We start from the raw sequence: 17694 nt of genomic DNA, 5'->3' as shown, positions 1-17694 counted from the left end.
TATGGAAAGAAAATAAGGATTTTTTAGAATTTCATGAAAATGAAAACACAACATACCCAAAACTATGGGATGAAATGAAAGCAGTACTAAGAGGTAAACTTATAGCTCTGAGTGCCTCTAGAAAGAAACAGGAGAGAGCATACACTAGCAAATTGACAGCACAGTTGAAAGCTCTAGAACAAAAAGAAGAATATACACTCAACAGGAGTAGACAGCAAGAAATAATCAAACTCAGAGCAAAATTTAACCAAATAGAAACAAAAAGAACCATTCAAAGAATCAACAAAACCAAGAACTGGTTCTATGAGAAAATTAACAAGTTGATAAACCCTTAGCCAGACTAAATAGAGGGCAAAGAAAGAGTATCCAAATTAACAAAATCAGAAATGAAAGTGGAGACATAACAACTGAAACTGAGTAAATTCAAGAAATCATCAGATCCTACTACAAAAGCCTATACTCAACAAAACTGGAAAATCTAGAGGAAATTCCTAGACAGATACCAGACATCAAACTTAAAACAGGACACATCAGCCATTGGAATAATCCCATAGTACCTAAAGAAATAGAAGCAGTTATCAAACGCCTCCAAAACAAAAAAAGCCGAGGTCCACATGGGTTCAGTGCAGAATCTTATCAGACATTTACTGCTGAACTAATACCAATACTCTCCAAACTATTCACAAAATAGAGTCAGATGGAACACTACTCAACTCATTTCTTGAAGCCACAATAACTTTCATTCCTGAACCACACAAAGACCATAGAAGGAAAGGGAACTTCACACCAATCTTCCTTATGAACATTGATGCAAAAATACTCAACATAATTCTTGCAAACTGAATCCAAGGACATAACAAAATGATCATTCACCATGATCAAGTAGGCTTCATTACTGGGATTCAGGGATGGTTTAATATACAGAAATCCATGAACGTAATCCATCATATAAATAAACTCAAGAAAATAAGCACATGTTCATCTCACTAGCTATTGAGAATGCATTTGACAAAATTCAACACTCCTTCATGTTAAAAGTCAGGGAAAAAGCAGAAATCCAAGGCCCGTATGTAAACATAATAAAAGCAATATACAGTAAAACAGTAGCCAACATCAAACTAAACTATGAGAAACTTGAAGCAATCCCACTAAAATCAGGGACTAGACAAGGCTGCCCACTCTCCCTCTACCTATTCAACATAGTACTAGAAGTCCTGACCAGAGCAATTAGAGAGAAAAAGGAAATCAAAGGGATACAAATCAAAAAGTAAGATTTAAAAATATCACTATTTGTAGATGACATGATAGTATACTTAAATGACCTCAAAAAATCTACCAGAGAACTTTACAGATGATAAAAAACTTCAGCCAAGTGGCTGCATATAAAATTAACTCAAACAAATCAATAGCCTTCCTCTACGTAAAGAAAAAACATGCTGAGAAAGAAATTAGCGAAAAGATATAGTTCATAATAGCCACAAGCAATATGAAATACCTTGGTGTAACTCTAACTAAGCAAGTGAAGGATCTGTATCATGAAAACTTAAAATCTCTGAAGAAGGAAATTGAAGATCTCAGAAGATGGAAAGATCTCCCATGCTCATGGATTGGAAGGATCAACATTGTAATAATGGCCAACTTACCAAAAGCAATCTACAGATTCAATGCACTCCACATCAAAATTCCAACTCAATTCTTCATAGAGTTTGAAAGAGCAATTTTCAAATTCATCTGGAATAATAAAAAAACCTAGAATATTCAAATCTATCCTCAACAACAAAAAACATCTCTGACTTCAAGCTATATTACAAGGCAATTATGTTAAAAACTGCATGGTACTTGTACAGAGATTGGCAGGTAGATCAATGGAACAGAATAGAAGATCTAGAAATGAACTCTCACAAATATGGTCATTTGATTTTTGACAAAAGTGCTGAAAACATTCAATGGAAAAAGAACAGTCTCTTCAACAAATAGTGTTGGTTCAACTGGCACTCAGCATGCAGAAGAATGAAAATAGACCCTTTCTTATCTTCTTGTACAAAACTCAAGTGCATGTGGATCAAAGATCTCCACATTAAACCAGGTTAACTGAAACAATTAGAAGAGAAAGTTGGAAAAATCTAAAAATACACAGGCACAGGGGCAAATTTCCTGAACAGAACACTAATGGCTTGTGCTGTAAGATAAAGAATTGATAAATGGGACTCAATGAGATTGCAAAGTTTCTGTAAGGCTAAGGACACTGTCCAGAAAACCAAACAGCGGCCAACAGATTGGGAAAAGGTTTTACCATTCCCACATCTGATAGAGGTCTAATATCCAATATATACAAACAACTCAAGAAGTTAGACTCCAGAGAATCAAACAATCCTGTGAAAAATGGGGTACAGAGCTAAACAAAAATTTTCTACTGATGAATATAGAATGACTGAGAAGCATCTAAGAAAATGCTAGACATCCCTAGTCATCAGGGAAATGCAAATCAAAACAATCCCGATGTTCTACCTCATGCCAGTCAGAATGGCTAAGTCAAAACTCAGATGACAGAAGATGCCGGCAAGGATGCAGAGAAAGAGGAACACTCCTCCACTCTTGGTAGGGTTTTAAGCTGGTTCAACTACTTTGGAAATCAGTCTGGAGGTTCCTCAGAAAACTGGACATAGTACTACCTGAAGACCCAGTTATTCCACTTCTGGGCATTTACCCCAAAGTAGCTCCAACATACAACAAAGACACATGCACCACCATATTCATAACAGCCTTATTTATAATAGCCAGAAACTGGATAGACCCCAGAATGCCCTTCAGTAGATGAATGGATACAAAAATTGTGGCATATTTACACAATGGTGTACTATTCAGCCATTAGTAACAATAATTTTATGAAATTCCTATGAAAATGGATGTATCTAGAGAATATCATCCTGAGGTAACCCAATAACAAGAGAATATACATAATATACAGTCACTGATAATTTTATACTAGCCCCAGAATGCTCTGAATACTCAAGAAACTAGTCACAGATCATATGAAGCACAAAAAAAGAACATCTAAAAAGTAGAAGCCTCAGTCCATAGGAAAACAACAACAACAAGTTTATAGCACCCACTCAGAGTGGGGTACACCTAGGCCTTAAATCATTAATAACTCAAGAGCTAAGAAGATAATCCTATTACAACTTTTGGTATTTAAAAATCATTATGTCTAATCAGTACACACCAAGAAAACTTTGACTATTTCCATGTTATGTTTTGTTATACATGTACTTTATGCTTATGGTAACTCGTAAGATTTCAATGCATACTATCAAACCATTAAAAAATCAAGTACTGACAAAACATATTTATATATTTCTATGCAAAAATGCCTTAAAAAATCTGTACACCTGTCTCTCTGTTTTTAAAATAAAGTTGTAAGAAAAAACCAAACAAACAGAAGAAAAAAAAATGGTTCCAGATCCCTGCATTGTATTCGGTTGTGGTTTTGTTGTTATTGCTGTTGTTTTGTGATGTTCTCTGTTGCAAAGAGAGGTTCCTTGGAAGGATGAGGACTTCCATTACCATTCGTTATATTGGTTACAAATATTTAGACTGTAATTAGGGATTATGCTTGTCAATGGAATATAAATAATGTTTCTTAACATGGATGTATTATAAGAGAACCAAAAAAGGCTAACTAAAACTGTTCTTTACATATTTAATATTTCATGGCACTGATACTACTAAAAACCTGCTAGTTTAGGAATATTAAAATAGTATTACTAACTCTAGCCAAAATATAGAAGCAAGCATCATTTTGATTCACTGTATTTAAAACACAGATCTGATCTAAGTTTCTACCAATAACAGTAAATTAAAAAAAAATATACATGGCTACTTACTAGTTTCAAGAATTAAACCATTTAATTATAAAAAATGGGAAGACAAGACAGGAAAATATAAGAGTTAGGAATATGCTTATATCTCATCTTGCAAGCTTTTTAAAAAATAAAATCAAATATACAAGATATTTCCAAAATTATCATGCCTATATAGAAAGAATATATCTCCTCATGAGTGTGGTTAGAACCTATGAAAATAATGGAATAGTCTTTTGCTTTTATTATGTTCCTTAAATGAGTGCCCCGCTCTTCTACTACTAAAGAATTTCACTGTGATTTTTTTTTTTTTTTTTGAGTTGACCTCATAAAGACTTCCTGGCACTATGTAGGCACTAAGATCAGTTGCACGCTGATGGCCTGGGAGAAAAGAAAGAATGATATTTCAAAACCTTAAAGGGACCAAAATGTTTCAACAATATGAATGAGATGGTAGGAAGACTCTAAGCTCCAGATGAGAATTTAACCATGGATGAGACTCTCTGACATCTAAAATAAAGAACCCATTTTTCATTTTACCAGATTTCAGAGCCACAGAAGCAGTGAAATAATATGCAGACATTATTATAAGCCACCGGGTGTATGGTAATTTATTATCCATCAAAGAGAAATAACCCACACAAGTGTTATTTGCAGTCTTTCTTGGATTGAGATTTATTCAGTGTATTTCATTTACAGGTACTGTGAAACCTTTCGCTCCATATTCCTTGCTCTCTCTGATGCTATTATATATAATTTATGAAATCACAGTTTGTATATATAAAGAAAAGGAAAGTGAAGTGGCCCATCATATGATCAATTTTAGCCTCCACAGTGTAAAATCTTAGCTTGAAAACTGTAGTATCTTTGTCATGCACAGCTCATGCACATGTCTAACTAGATCCATCCCAAGCAAGATGCAATTATCTCATTGGGGCTCCTATTCCCATAAGAGAGCTGGGGTTTTAGATGATATTTCTCTATTATTTAATTTCCCCTCACATGTTGAAGTTCATTATCTCAAAACTGACATGGATGTATAACATATCAAGTTCCTCTGTTCCAATTCTCTGATGTTAATGATGCATTTACAAAAATCCAGGGCAAATTAGAAAGAGTTCAAAGGCTTACATTCATTAACATGGACGAACATTTTGTTCAGGAAAATTGACATAGATTTTAAGAGAGGATTCAAATGCTACTTCAAATACAGAGATTTAATTAATATGCTTTTAACTTATTTTCCTGAATTGTTCAACTTCAATTTCTTAGAACAGGACTTAGCTGATAACTGGTTACCGGTTTATATAAGGAAGAAAAATGTCACGAAAACCTTTTAGAAAAACACTATCATCACTTCCTGCTCATTTTCAGTCAAGACCGCTGCTCAGGCCCAGTGGTGGTCATTATTTCACATCAGACCAGTTTGTAGTTAGATTGATATGATGCAGCTCATTCCAGAGCCATTTGGGTAACACAGAAAGTGGTTATGAAAGAGGCTCATGTCCAGTTCAGATAACACAAAAAGTGGTTATGAAAGGGGCTCATGTCCAGTTCGGATAACACAGAAAGTGGTTATGAAAGGGGCTCATGCCCAGATACACATTTAGTCCTGCCAACAGGCCGATTTTAACCTTTGAGACTCTGAGTTGGCTGAACTTCTGCTTCATGAATAGAAACATGAAATTAGCAAGCCTCGTTTTAAGGCACTGTGTTTGTAGTAATTTGTTGACCACAGTAGAAAACTATCTTATAACTATTACCTTCAACATACTGGAAAGATAATTTTTAATTTTCTATACTTATTTCAATAGTTCTCATTTTTATTTGTGTCTGAAAGGGAAGCAAATCTAGACTTTTAAAAATAATACTGGACAGTAGAAAAAAGAATTATCATTTGTGTACAGCCATGATCTGAGAAATAAAAAGAAGAATAAGTATGGAGAATTCTTCCTTAGTGTGTTCGTCTATGTTTTGGCTCCTGAATCTAGGTCTTCTGAAACATCCTGGAAGAGAGGGTGGAAAGATTGTAAGAGCCAGAATACCAGGAATTCTGCTGTGTACCAGTCTCTCCGAGAAATGTCTGCAATTGCAAGATTGAAACCAAGTATAAGTGTGCATATTAACATGGAGAGAAGTAGATTTCATGGGTATTGGTCCCATTGTTATACAAAGAACCACAAGCAAATATTGACTGCTAGAAGAATTAGCCTCATCCAGGGATGATCTTTTTTATTGGACCACATAGAGACAAACAGCAATAAAGGTCTTAGCTGGTTGTACCTATGTGTGTTTGTGCAGCCCCCCCCCATATATGTAAAAAAATAGTGAAAGAAAAGTGGCTATCAACTCCAGTAGGGTGATAGGAAGGACTTAACTGAAGGTAGCTTGGGATGCTTTTTTCCTTTTTCACTAATCTTGACTTGGCATATAAAATAATAAGTCTCATTCTGCTGTTTTCACCTTTTATAGATCCTATCACTTTATACTGATAGATATTTGTAGCTATGCGAATATTTTCTATTGCATTACAATTGCCTATACGTTTCAGTCCAGTGGAATGAGGTTTGCAGTGTAGGAGCAGTAACTAAAGTGAGTAGTAGCCTACATGATTCTGTAAATATACTCTAGGATGTTAATACATTGTGGAAATTGGCCAGTGGTATATTTCTCAGTATTGTTAAACAATGCATGGCAGTATAAAAGGCTAACACAACACCTAATGGCTTGTCTTACAACTCAGTGTGCTATATGTACATAGTAATATCCAGCTAAATATGAGCAGGTTTGAATTTTCTTCTGAATAAAAAGCACTATTTATAAAAGAATGAAGGAGAATAAAGCCTGGTATAAAGTCAGTTTTCTGGTAAGCTGTTGCCTCGAAGTTAATTTTCTCAGGCGAAACAGAAGCAGCACTAGACTATGCCAGAAGGGCTTTATTTTCAGAAGTTACTCATGCTCTGAATGGCTGAATTCACTGACTTGTACTTGCTTTCTGCTCTGCAAGTCTCAGCAGCATCTGCGTAAATCACAGATGATTGCAGCATTACTACCCAGGATTTCTGGCATAATCTCAGACATAATGGACGTGAAGGTATTTTAAAATACACAAAAAAATCATTACTGAAAATTAGGCTTCTTTTCTATGTTGCCTTCATTGAATCTGTATTTCTCAGAATAATTATGTCAGTGGGTTTTTTTTTTTTGTCCTGAAACATTTGTATTAATAAAAAGCATCCATTGTCATATCCAGTTAAAATTGGGGTAATGTTCTTTTTGATTACATTATTCCAACACCTTTCTTTACATATTACTACTATTCAGTCTTATTTATAAAATGCCTACATTGATATATTCTTCTTTCTTCCTGAATATACAAAACACTGAACATTCAAAGTTAATCTGTGTCGATGAATGAACATGACATGCTTTCCTTTTTTTTTTTTCTTTTTAATTTTGGTGTGGTTCAATGGAAAATTTCTAAAGATTTACCAGTGTATAAAAATGGATTGATTTTCAGTAGTCTAGTTACTAACAAATGAAATGAAAAAGAAACACTTTTGATATAGAAAAAATATTTAAGAAGAAATCATTTGAATATGACTAATGTCCCCTGACATTGCTATGGCAAGTGTTTTAAAAATTGTTAAGTAAGATTTTGAACCAATGAATTAACAGAATCAATTTAGGGAGGGGAGGTGATTGTGCAAATGCTGCTTATTCTGACTCCCACTGCCAACTCTGAAGCTTTGCCTCCTTGTCTGCCTCCGGTCATGTATCTGTAGTACTCGCACTACAGTGAAATTATTTTCGGGCATGAGTAGAAGGTATTTAATGGCATGTTAGCAACAACAATAAGAAACATAGAAAAATAAAAAGGATTTTTATACAACATCTCAGTTAGGGTTATTATTACTGTGATAAAAGACCATGACCAAACTTGGGAGGAGAGGATATATTTCACCTATAGTTTTATATAATAATTCATCAACAAAAGAAATAAGGCTAAGAAGGCAAGCAGGGCAGGAACCTGTAGGCAGCATCTGATCCAGAGGCATTGGAGAGGTGCTGCTTACTGGCTTGCTCCATGTGGCATTCTCGGCCTGCTTCCTTTAAGAATACAGAACTAACAGTAAGCTGAGAGCTCCTGTATCAATCACACATTAAAATATCCCCTACAGGATTGCCTATAGACTGTTCGTTTGAAGGCTTTTTTCTTAATCGAAGCTCATCCTTTCTATGACCCTAGCTGTGTCAGGTTAACATAAACCTAGCCAGCACATACATGAAGGAATATTTGGGGAGATTTGGTGATGATTGGAGAATTTGGAAAGATATTTAAAATCATCTATTTGCTTTAATTTAGAATGTGTGAGATAACGAAGAACAGTAAACCTCGCCAGAGGAAGGCTAACAATTCATTACTCTATTTCCTGTCTTTTGAACTTAGAACGTTTTATTGCATGGTCTTAAAAAGTTTTGTGAAATATTAATTAGTTGAGATTGGTTTCTTCTTGTATTTTCTAAGGGATAGATTAAATTGGCAGATGGCTTTCACAGTACTGTTTTTTTTTTTTCTGTATTCACTTTAAATGAATTGTCAGATGAATATAGACTAAGAAAATGCTTACCTTATACTCAGTTTATCAGGAACCATTTTTGTGGGAAGCTAAAGTATTTTCTGTTTATGTTGTCATGAGACCCTTATCAGGAGAGATGGTATCAGATTGGGGTCAGTAAAAGTTTTATAGAGGGTTTAAAAAGAAGAGGATTAGCCATGTAAGGTGAGAAAACTAGACATGCAAAAGCTGAAAGCTGTCATTAAGCATCAAGTTCTCAGTGGCCATTGTGGGATTTAAAACTTCAATGCTTGTAATTTAAGATAATGAGTAAGGTTGTATGCCTAGGTGTTTGCCTGTGGAAGAAGGGTGGTCGTGTCGATTTAATGTTTTTTCTCTTTTTTTAAGATTGTACTATTTTCAAAAATGGTTATTGTTTTTTATAAGCAGTGATATAATATATACTCTCTAAGAGATCATTTTGTAACAGGTATATAGTTAAAATGAAGTAAAACTGCCAGGCCCAATGTAAAGAAAGTGGTACTGAGTTATTTTTAACTTACTATTCACAGGATTTTTGTCCTTTATGCTAGAATTAATAAAATGTTGTACAGTAATAAAATGTTGGAACAGTTGAATTTTTGTTCATTTTACAGGAACCAAGCAGCATCTATTTTTTGTCTTATTCTGAGTGAAGCTGAATCTCATGTATGTTTATATAAACTCTTTCTTCATGAAAGACCACAAAGAACCATCCATAGTAGCTTTCATCTATTAAAATTTATATATAATTTATAAGTGTATGTATACATATATAGACAAAATGAAGTTATGCTATTTGAACTGACAATGCTCCTTCTAAGAGCCCTAGGCTACCTAGTAAGTACCCTTGTGCCAGGCACCGAAAAACTCCTGTCCAGTGGTTGATAAGAGAAATCCATGATGCTTTCAAAGCAATACAGGCTACTGCTATTGCTCCTGCTCGCCTCTCAGACATTAAAGTCTAGAACCTATCACAGAAGACTCGATGCACGTGGAACACAGGACTCTCAGGATCCGAGTGAAGAGTTTGACCTGACATAATGGCCTTTTATCTGAAGAACTAGCCTTCACAGAACCAGAATGTGTTAAATAAGCTACTGAGAAAGGGAAGCCACCAATAGTACTGGCCAGATTTGAAACCTATAAGCCACAACAAAACACTCACAACGGTCAAAAAATCCCTGAAGGTGTAACACTTGTGCTCATATGCTGGTGGCAATAAGCAGTTATCTAATTAGACGTAAGGCTTACTCAGCAGGAGGGAAATTATGTCTGGCACTGGAAATTTATCCAAAGCCCTGCGATTAGTGATGTCATGGAACTTAGAGGAGAACCTATTGATGCTCGCTTACTAAACCAGCATAATTCCTGTTAAGTTTTATTTCTATATCTACAAATAGGTGCAGTTCCCAACCCTCTCCAGAGAAGCTTTTATTTGGAACAGATAGACAGAGTCAAAATGACAATTGATTAAATTGAAGAAAACAACTGACCTTGGAGTTCCCAGCCCTAGTGGATGCATTGACAAGAAAACTTTGGCACCCAAAGCTTAGGGAAATTTGTAGAAGATGGGTCAGAAAGATTATAAGAGCCAGAGGATCAGGAACTCTGCCTCCTAGAAATGACAGGGAAACTACACCCATGATATCTCAACAATAAGGCTGGCTAAACAAAACCTCAAAGGTGACAACCTCGATAGATATGCTAATATGGAATGATACAAACTCATGAGGTCCCACCTCTATATGAACTACAGGCACTAAAAGAATGCTGTGGGTGGGAGAAGTAGTCTTCTTTCATGGAAGACTCCCTTCATTTATAAACCACTAGCACATGGTCAGCCTGAAATCACACACATAAAATGTTCAACATATTCATCAGGTTGTGCCTATATGTAGAAATACATAGGTTTTATGGCTATCTATCATTTCTATAACCTATATATATATCTATTTGTTTATCATCTATCTATCTATCTATCTACCTACCTATCTATCTATCTATCTATCTATCTCTCTCTCTCTCTCTATATATATATATATATATATATATACATACATATATATGTGTGTAAATTACATATATATACCTATGTAAATTGGGGAGACAAACCAGAGGGTCATGAGGAGAGTTTTATGATAGAAAGGAAATAGAAGGAGAGGATGCAAGTATATTTAAATAAAATTTAATAAAATTTAATTGAAGAAACATGAGAAAAGACACGTTTTATGACTATTGAGGCACTATTTCATTTGATTTGTTTACCTTCTTTCCCCCTGGATTTCAGGAAACAGTTTATGTGAATATATTTCTCTATGATATAAATTTCAAGTATTTCTCATATGAATATTCAGCTGAATTTATGAGAAAATTGCAGATCTGTTTTTTTTCCTTCCTTCTTTTTTCCTTCCTTCCCTACTTTCTTGCTTTCTTCCTTCCTTCCTTCCTTCCTTCCTTTCTTTTTTTGTACATGAGAGTTGGGGATGTAAAATCAGGTATCCTTGCTTACATAGCAAGCACTTCATTGACTGAGCTCTGCCCAATCACCTCTGCCCAAATTGATGTTTTTATGAGGCACAGAAACTCAGAATCTTTCATTTTACAAAGGCTATATTTTTACCTCTCAAATTAACTCTATATTTTGTGCAAACATTGCCATATTATTGAATTCATCAATTAATAAACATCCAAATTTGTACCACTCTTAACATTATTTTTGCATTTTATCACTTTAAATAGAAATTTATACTGATCCCTTTACTGTGTTCTGGATCTTAACTAAAGGAAGTTTATGCCTTTTGAGAAATTTGAAAAAACCTCCATTACTTATACTAACTAAATATAGCATTGGAAATCTGAATATACAAGATTGTGAAACATTGAAGCACATGGAAAGGTTACTCCTCCCTCCCCCCTCTCTCTTGCTTTATGCTGAGTGATAACTTGTAGGAGGTGGGATTTTCTTGGTGAGATCGAACAAAGAAAATTATGCCATGTGAAATATGTTGTTGTAATGTGAAAGAAACAATAGAGGCTTTAACACAAATAATCAGATGTCTAATACTTAGATAGAGGTTAATACAGAGATTGCTCTTTTAATGTTATAGCACTCAGGGATGGATTTAAAGATGAACTTCATAACTCAGCAGACCGACTTTACTTATTATAGTTTTTCTCAGTAAAATTTGCATAATTATGTAGCCAAGTGCAGAGGATGCTTAGCAATTTGGAAACATGTTTGAAGAAGTAGGCAAAAGGTGTAGAGAAACTTGGCTAGCTTTCAATATAGCAAGAGAAACAGCAAGGTCAATAGCTGTAAGGTTTAATTTTGGTTTAACTGGATTATGTTGAAAACTTTGTTGTTCAGTCAATTATTTCACCAGAGGCAGATGCAATTTCATGCTCTGTTGTGGAGTCCCTTGTGCATTTTTTATCTAATCAACAATAGATTTAATGTCAACAACTTGGTGAATAATCGAACAGCACACATCAGGGAGAGAATCTTGGACTTTGCTCAGACATATTTTTCAATATTGACTTAGAAGAAACATTTTGTTGTCTTAAAGACATATAAAGATCAGAGAAGTAGATTTTTGTCAACACTTAATCTACTGAATAAGCCAAGGATCAGAAAGAAACTGCTTGTTTGGAACCCATCAATTGGTGAGTTTTGAGAAAATGGGCTTTCTGTATTGGCCTCATATTTTTCAGATCTATATGGTGAGGGTAATAGCACTGTACTCTTCAAACACTTGCATTTTACTCCCTCATTCAATCATCATTTGTCTCTTTCCATTTTGTAACATGTACTGACTGATGACGGAACACTCCAAACTCTTGACACATAGAGAGCATTTCCTGCAAAATTATTGTTATTACTATTTTTTTGGTAAGGAAAAGCCTTGGCAAGAAAAGTCTGATTTATGTGGCTGTATGTGGTATTTTAATGATACAATTTAATGTAATTTAAGTAAGTTGATTAGATATGAGCTTGTAAATTGTTTTCAGGGTTTCAGAGAGGCTATTAAGATCAGGCATGAAAATTCTACAACTGTCTGTGGAGAAGATGATGGAAAGTGATTAGAAGTGTCATAAATAGCTAGGATTTGGCACTTAAATAGCTTTACAAATGGTTTAAGTTGGCATTCCATTTTAAGTAACAATAGCTAGATATTTACAAAGATCAATTATGGTATTATTAATATGAGAGTAATAATTAACATCTTATCAGCAATCCAGAAACAAACAAATTTAAAAAAACTTGCTATTAGATAAGCATTGTTAAAATGAAATTTTAATATGAATTCTGGGAGTATGGAGTAAATTATCCTTCATCTTTTCCCTGGGGATATAATAGACAAGTTTTTTTAAATGTATGAGAGTATCAGTAAGCTGAAACGAACTGCAAAAGTGTACTTTTGAAAACATTCTACTAAGTTGGCAAAAGTTCTGAGTACACAGATTACTTCCTTCTTGTCTGAACGTACTACTGTCTCTCTTGGTAAAGGAATTAAGAAGGTATAGATTGATACAATTAGATAATTCATAAAGAAATCTTGTCTGAATAATAGCTAACATATCAGAAATGTGAGAAATTTAGAAGGGAAAGAAATGTAACATCTGTGTATAGACTGCATTTATTTCTGTCTACATGTTCTAATTTTACACGACTTTGAAACCAGAGGGAATGCAAAACTAGCAGAGACCATAAATGACTCTAATCTACAAATAAGTAATGGGTAAATTGACAGGTTTGAGTGTTATTCTTTTGAAAGGACTTTGAAGTATAAGTGATGTTGCCTTTGCTGGCAGATCAAGAAATATGTTGTAGAATGCTTGTGCAACAGCAGTAAATGTACTAAAAACATTAAAATATTTGCACAAATTTGGTATGTGGTGTGTATGTATATATATATATATATGTGTGTGTGTGTGTGTGTGTGTGTGTGTGTGTAAATCCGGGTGTACACTTCTCTGTGTATGTGCTAAATAGTTATAAGTATATGACATCAATGTTTTAGAACTGAAGTTCCAGGAGGCTATGAGTCATCTAATGCTGGTAATGGAAATAAGGAACCAAGGAGAAAGAGTAAATGCTCTTAACCACTGGAACATCTCTGTAGCCTAGACATGAAGTGGAAATTTCTGGTTTCTTTAGAGACTCAGTTGTGCCACGTGGTATTTTTCTGGAAACTGTTTATGATAGTTTTTGCTGAAGTAGATACATGTTTTATTAAGAACAGATATGTGGTGGGTTTTGTTGTTGTTTTTTTTTTTTTGTTGGTTTTGTTTTGGAGGCTGCCTGGAAAAAGGACATTGATGATTTTCTGGAGTGGATTTTTGCAAGAACACATGATCTTTGGAAAGGAAATAAACACAGCTCAGTGAAGAGTGCATGAATCTTGCTGTTATTGGTATGCCTTATCATGCTTTGTTGGCCATAATTTGTCTTGACTTCAAAGAGAAATGCACCAAAAACTTCTGGTGCCTTCTTGCCACTGCTGACTTGGACCAACTGGCAGAGCCTTGTGGTCTCTTTTGGATCAATCTGCCATTGCTAATTCGTGAACAGTTTTTGTGAGTTCTAGAATTGATGAATGACTGGTGTTTGTGAGTAGATCAAGCTGCCACTGCTGAATCATGTGAATTGACTGCTGATATCCTGTCAATGCACATTGGATTTGCTCCAAAGAAATATTTCTACATTCTACTTTATTCTATTAACCTTTCCTTTCCGCTACCTATAGTAGATTGTGGGCTAGAAGGGACGTTAAAGCATTTAAAAGCACTTACTTTTAAAAACATTTTTATTATATATTTTATTTATTTACATTTCAATATTATTGCCTTTCCCATTTTCCCCTGTAGAAACCCTTATCCCAACCTCTCTCCCCTTGATTATGTGAAGGTGCTCCCCCACCCTCCAACCTACTCCTGTTTCCCCACCATGGCATTCTACTACACTGGGACATCAAGCTTTCTTAGGACTAAGAGCCTCCTTCAACTGATTCCCTACAAGGCCATCATCTGCTACTTATGAGGCTAGAGCCATGGGCTGCTCTCTTATATGCTTTGGTTCATGTTTTAGTCCCCAAGAGCTGGGGGGATGTCTACTTGGTTTATGTTGTTCTTTCTATGGGGTGGCAAACTCCTTTGTCTCCTTCAATTCCTTCTCTAACTAACTCCTCCACTGGGGACTCAGTGCTCAGTCCAATGGTTGACTGCCTCTGTATTTGTTGAGCTCTGGCAAAGCCTTTGAGGATAAAATTTGATCAGGCTCCTGTCAGCAAGAACTTCTTGAACCTGCAGTTGTATGTGGGTTTGGTGTCTGCAGGTGGGATGGATCTCCAGGTGAAGCAGTCTCTAGATGGCCCTTATTTTAGGCTCTGGTTCACACTTTGTCTCCGTATTTCATCCCTTGAATAAGGACACATCAAAAATGGTCATCCAACATGATGAAGTAAGCTTCATCCCAGGAAGGCAGGGATGGTGCAATATATTGAAATCCATCAACATAATTTAATATAGAAATAAACTAAAAGGAAAAAAACCCACATGATCATCTCATTATATGCTGAAAAAGCATTTGACAAAATTCAACATCTCTTCATGTTAAACATCTTGAAAAGATCAGAAACTTGAGGACCATACCTAAACATAGTGAAATCTATATACAGCAAACCAGTAGCCAACATCAGCTAAATGAAGAGAAACTTGAAGCAATCCAATTAAAATCAGGGACTAGATTAGGATGCCCACTGTCTCCCTGCCTATTCAATATAGTATTGCAAGTCCCAGCCAGAGCAATTAGCCAACAAAAGGAGGTCAAAGGGATGCAAATTATAAAGGAAAAAGTCAAATTAACACTATTTGCAGATGATGATAGTATACTTAAGTGATACCAAAAATTTCACCAGAGAACTCCTAAACCTAATAAACAATTCAACAAAGTGGCTGCATATAAACTCAAACAAATCAATAGCTTTCATCTACTCAAACGACAAGCGGACTAAGAAAGAAATTAGGCAAATGATACCCTTCATAATAGACACAAATAATATAAAATACCTTGGTGTGACTAACCACACAAGTGAAAGATCTGTATGACAAGAACTTCAAGTCTCTGAAGAAAGAAATCAAAGAAGATCTCAGATTATTGAACAATCTCCCCTGAGTTTTGAATGGCAGGATTAATATAGTAAAAAAGGCCATCTTGTTGAAAGCAATTTACAGATTCAATGCAATTCCCATCAAAATTCCAACTCAATTCTTCATAGAGTTAGAAAGAGTAATTCTCAAATTCATTTGGAGTAACAAAAAATACAGAATAGCCAGAACTATTCTCAACAATAAAAAAACTTCTGGGGGAATCACCATCCCTGACCTGAAGCTGTATTACAGATCAATTGTGATAAAAGCTGCATGTTATTGGTACAGAGACAAGCAGGTAGATCAATGGAATAGAATTGAAGACCCAGAAATGAAACCACCCACCTCTGGTTACTTGATTTTTGAAAAAAGAGCTAAAATCATCCAGTAGAAAAAAAAAAGACAGCATTTTAAAAAAATAATGCTGGTCCAACTGGAGTTCATCATGTAGAAGAATGCAAATTAAGAACACTGATTAAGAGTAGGTTTCAAAAAACTTTAAATCTACACAGAAAACTTATTTTTAAAATGCAAATTCTTATCAATTTCCTATGATATTTTTGAATTTTTGCTGTTCCTGACTCCTGGGAGTGAGAAAGGGAAGCACCTCTAGGATGACAGAATATTTCTAAGCAATAAGGAATGTCAGCAGTTATAGAAACTGTCAACGAAGGTCTGGTTTAATAATATGCAAAAACAAATATGAGGAAGATGCCAAGGAGGGCTTGGAGGAAGAAAAGTAAAGAGGGAAATATGTAACTGTATTTCAATTTTCAAAGATATTTTGAATAAAAATATGTAAAAGTGAAGATTTTGTCTTTAATGTTTTGATTTGTAGGACAGTGGCTCATGCTGTCCATGCTGTGTTAAATCCATTTATGGCTGAAGATAACTTAAATTCCTGAGTTTCTATATTTTTATATTTTATATTTATATACGTGTACTGTCACATCTGGCCACACAGATGTAAGCATTGAGTACTAGAGATCCCCAAGGTAAATTAGACTGAAAGAATTCAACGGATATTGCAATTTTGCAATATAATACTTAACAATGAACCACCATTGTGAGAAAGCATGTCAACCAGACTGATTGCATAAGCTAACTCAACAACTCAAGGAAACAGCAGAATTCTTAGATTTTTTTTTTTCAAAAATACCAAATAGCAGAAAATTGACCTCATTGGACATGGCAAAGAGGGAGAGAAAAAGAAACCTGAAGGTAGAGGCAACTTATATAAAAGTGTTTTTCTCTTCTTACACTTAGAACTATTGTCCATAGGCTTCAATGTGCATATTAGCATGAAACAATAAAAAGGACACTCCTCGACTCTAGTAGGACCCAGCAACTTTGAGCCCTAGTCATTATATTGACAAAAATGCAGATTGACAAGATAAAAGTAGTTTATTAGCATATGCGGTTCATATAGTTGGAGGAAAGTTTAGGCCATGCTTGCTGGGTAAACATGAAAACCTGAGCACCCAGAACATTTATGTTACAAAATGGGTATGGTGACAGTAGTCTGTAATCCAGACAGAATGGTCACAGGGACATTTCTGACTTACAGTCCAGCTGAATTGGTGTGCTTCAGGTTCAATAAAGAGACTTCATTTGAAAGAAGAAGCAGATGATGTGAAGGGTAAGAAAGAAGACATTAAATGTCAAGCTCTGTCCCTTGCAAGGACATGCATAGGGACATGCATACACACCATTATATATCATGCAGTCAATGGAAATATGTGAGCTTCTTAGCTGTTGTATATTGGTTAAGTTCATACAATAAACTAGAGCTTGTCTGTGATGTACAGGGTCCCCTGTAACTCTGCAACTATGTAGTTGGTGACAAAAGATAGGTACAAAATTACTTATAAGGCATAGTGAAAAGAGACTAGAATCACACAGAAGCAAAGTAAAGAGCATTTACATATTGATGAAATGAAGGGAAAGGCATGGGTCATCAGAGAAATGTTTTCAGGAAAAAGCTATAGTGGGCAGAACAGCAGGCCTCTAAAGGCCCACTTCACGATCTTCAGAACTTGTCGAACATTTACTTTAAGGAAGCTATGGTGGCTCTCCCATGTAAT

The sequence above is a fragment of the Micromys minutus genome (assembly GCF_963924665.1).
Source record: "Micromys minutus genome assembly, chromosome: 2".
In the NCBI taxonomy this organism is placed as follows: Eukaryota; Metazoa; Chordata; class Mammalia; order Rodentia; family Muridae; genus Micromys; species Micromys minutus.
This window is presented reverse-complemented; position numbering follows the sequence as displayed.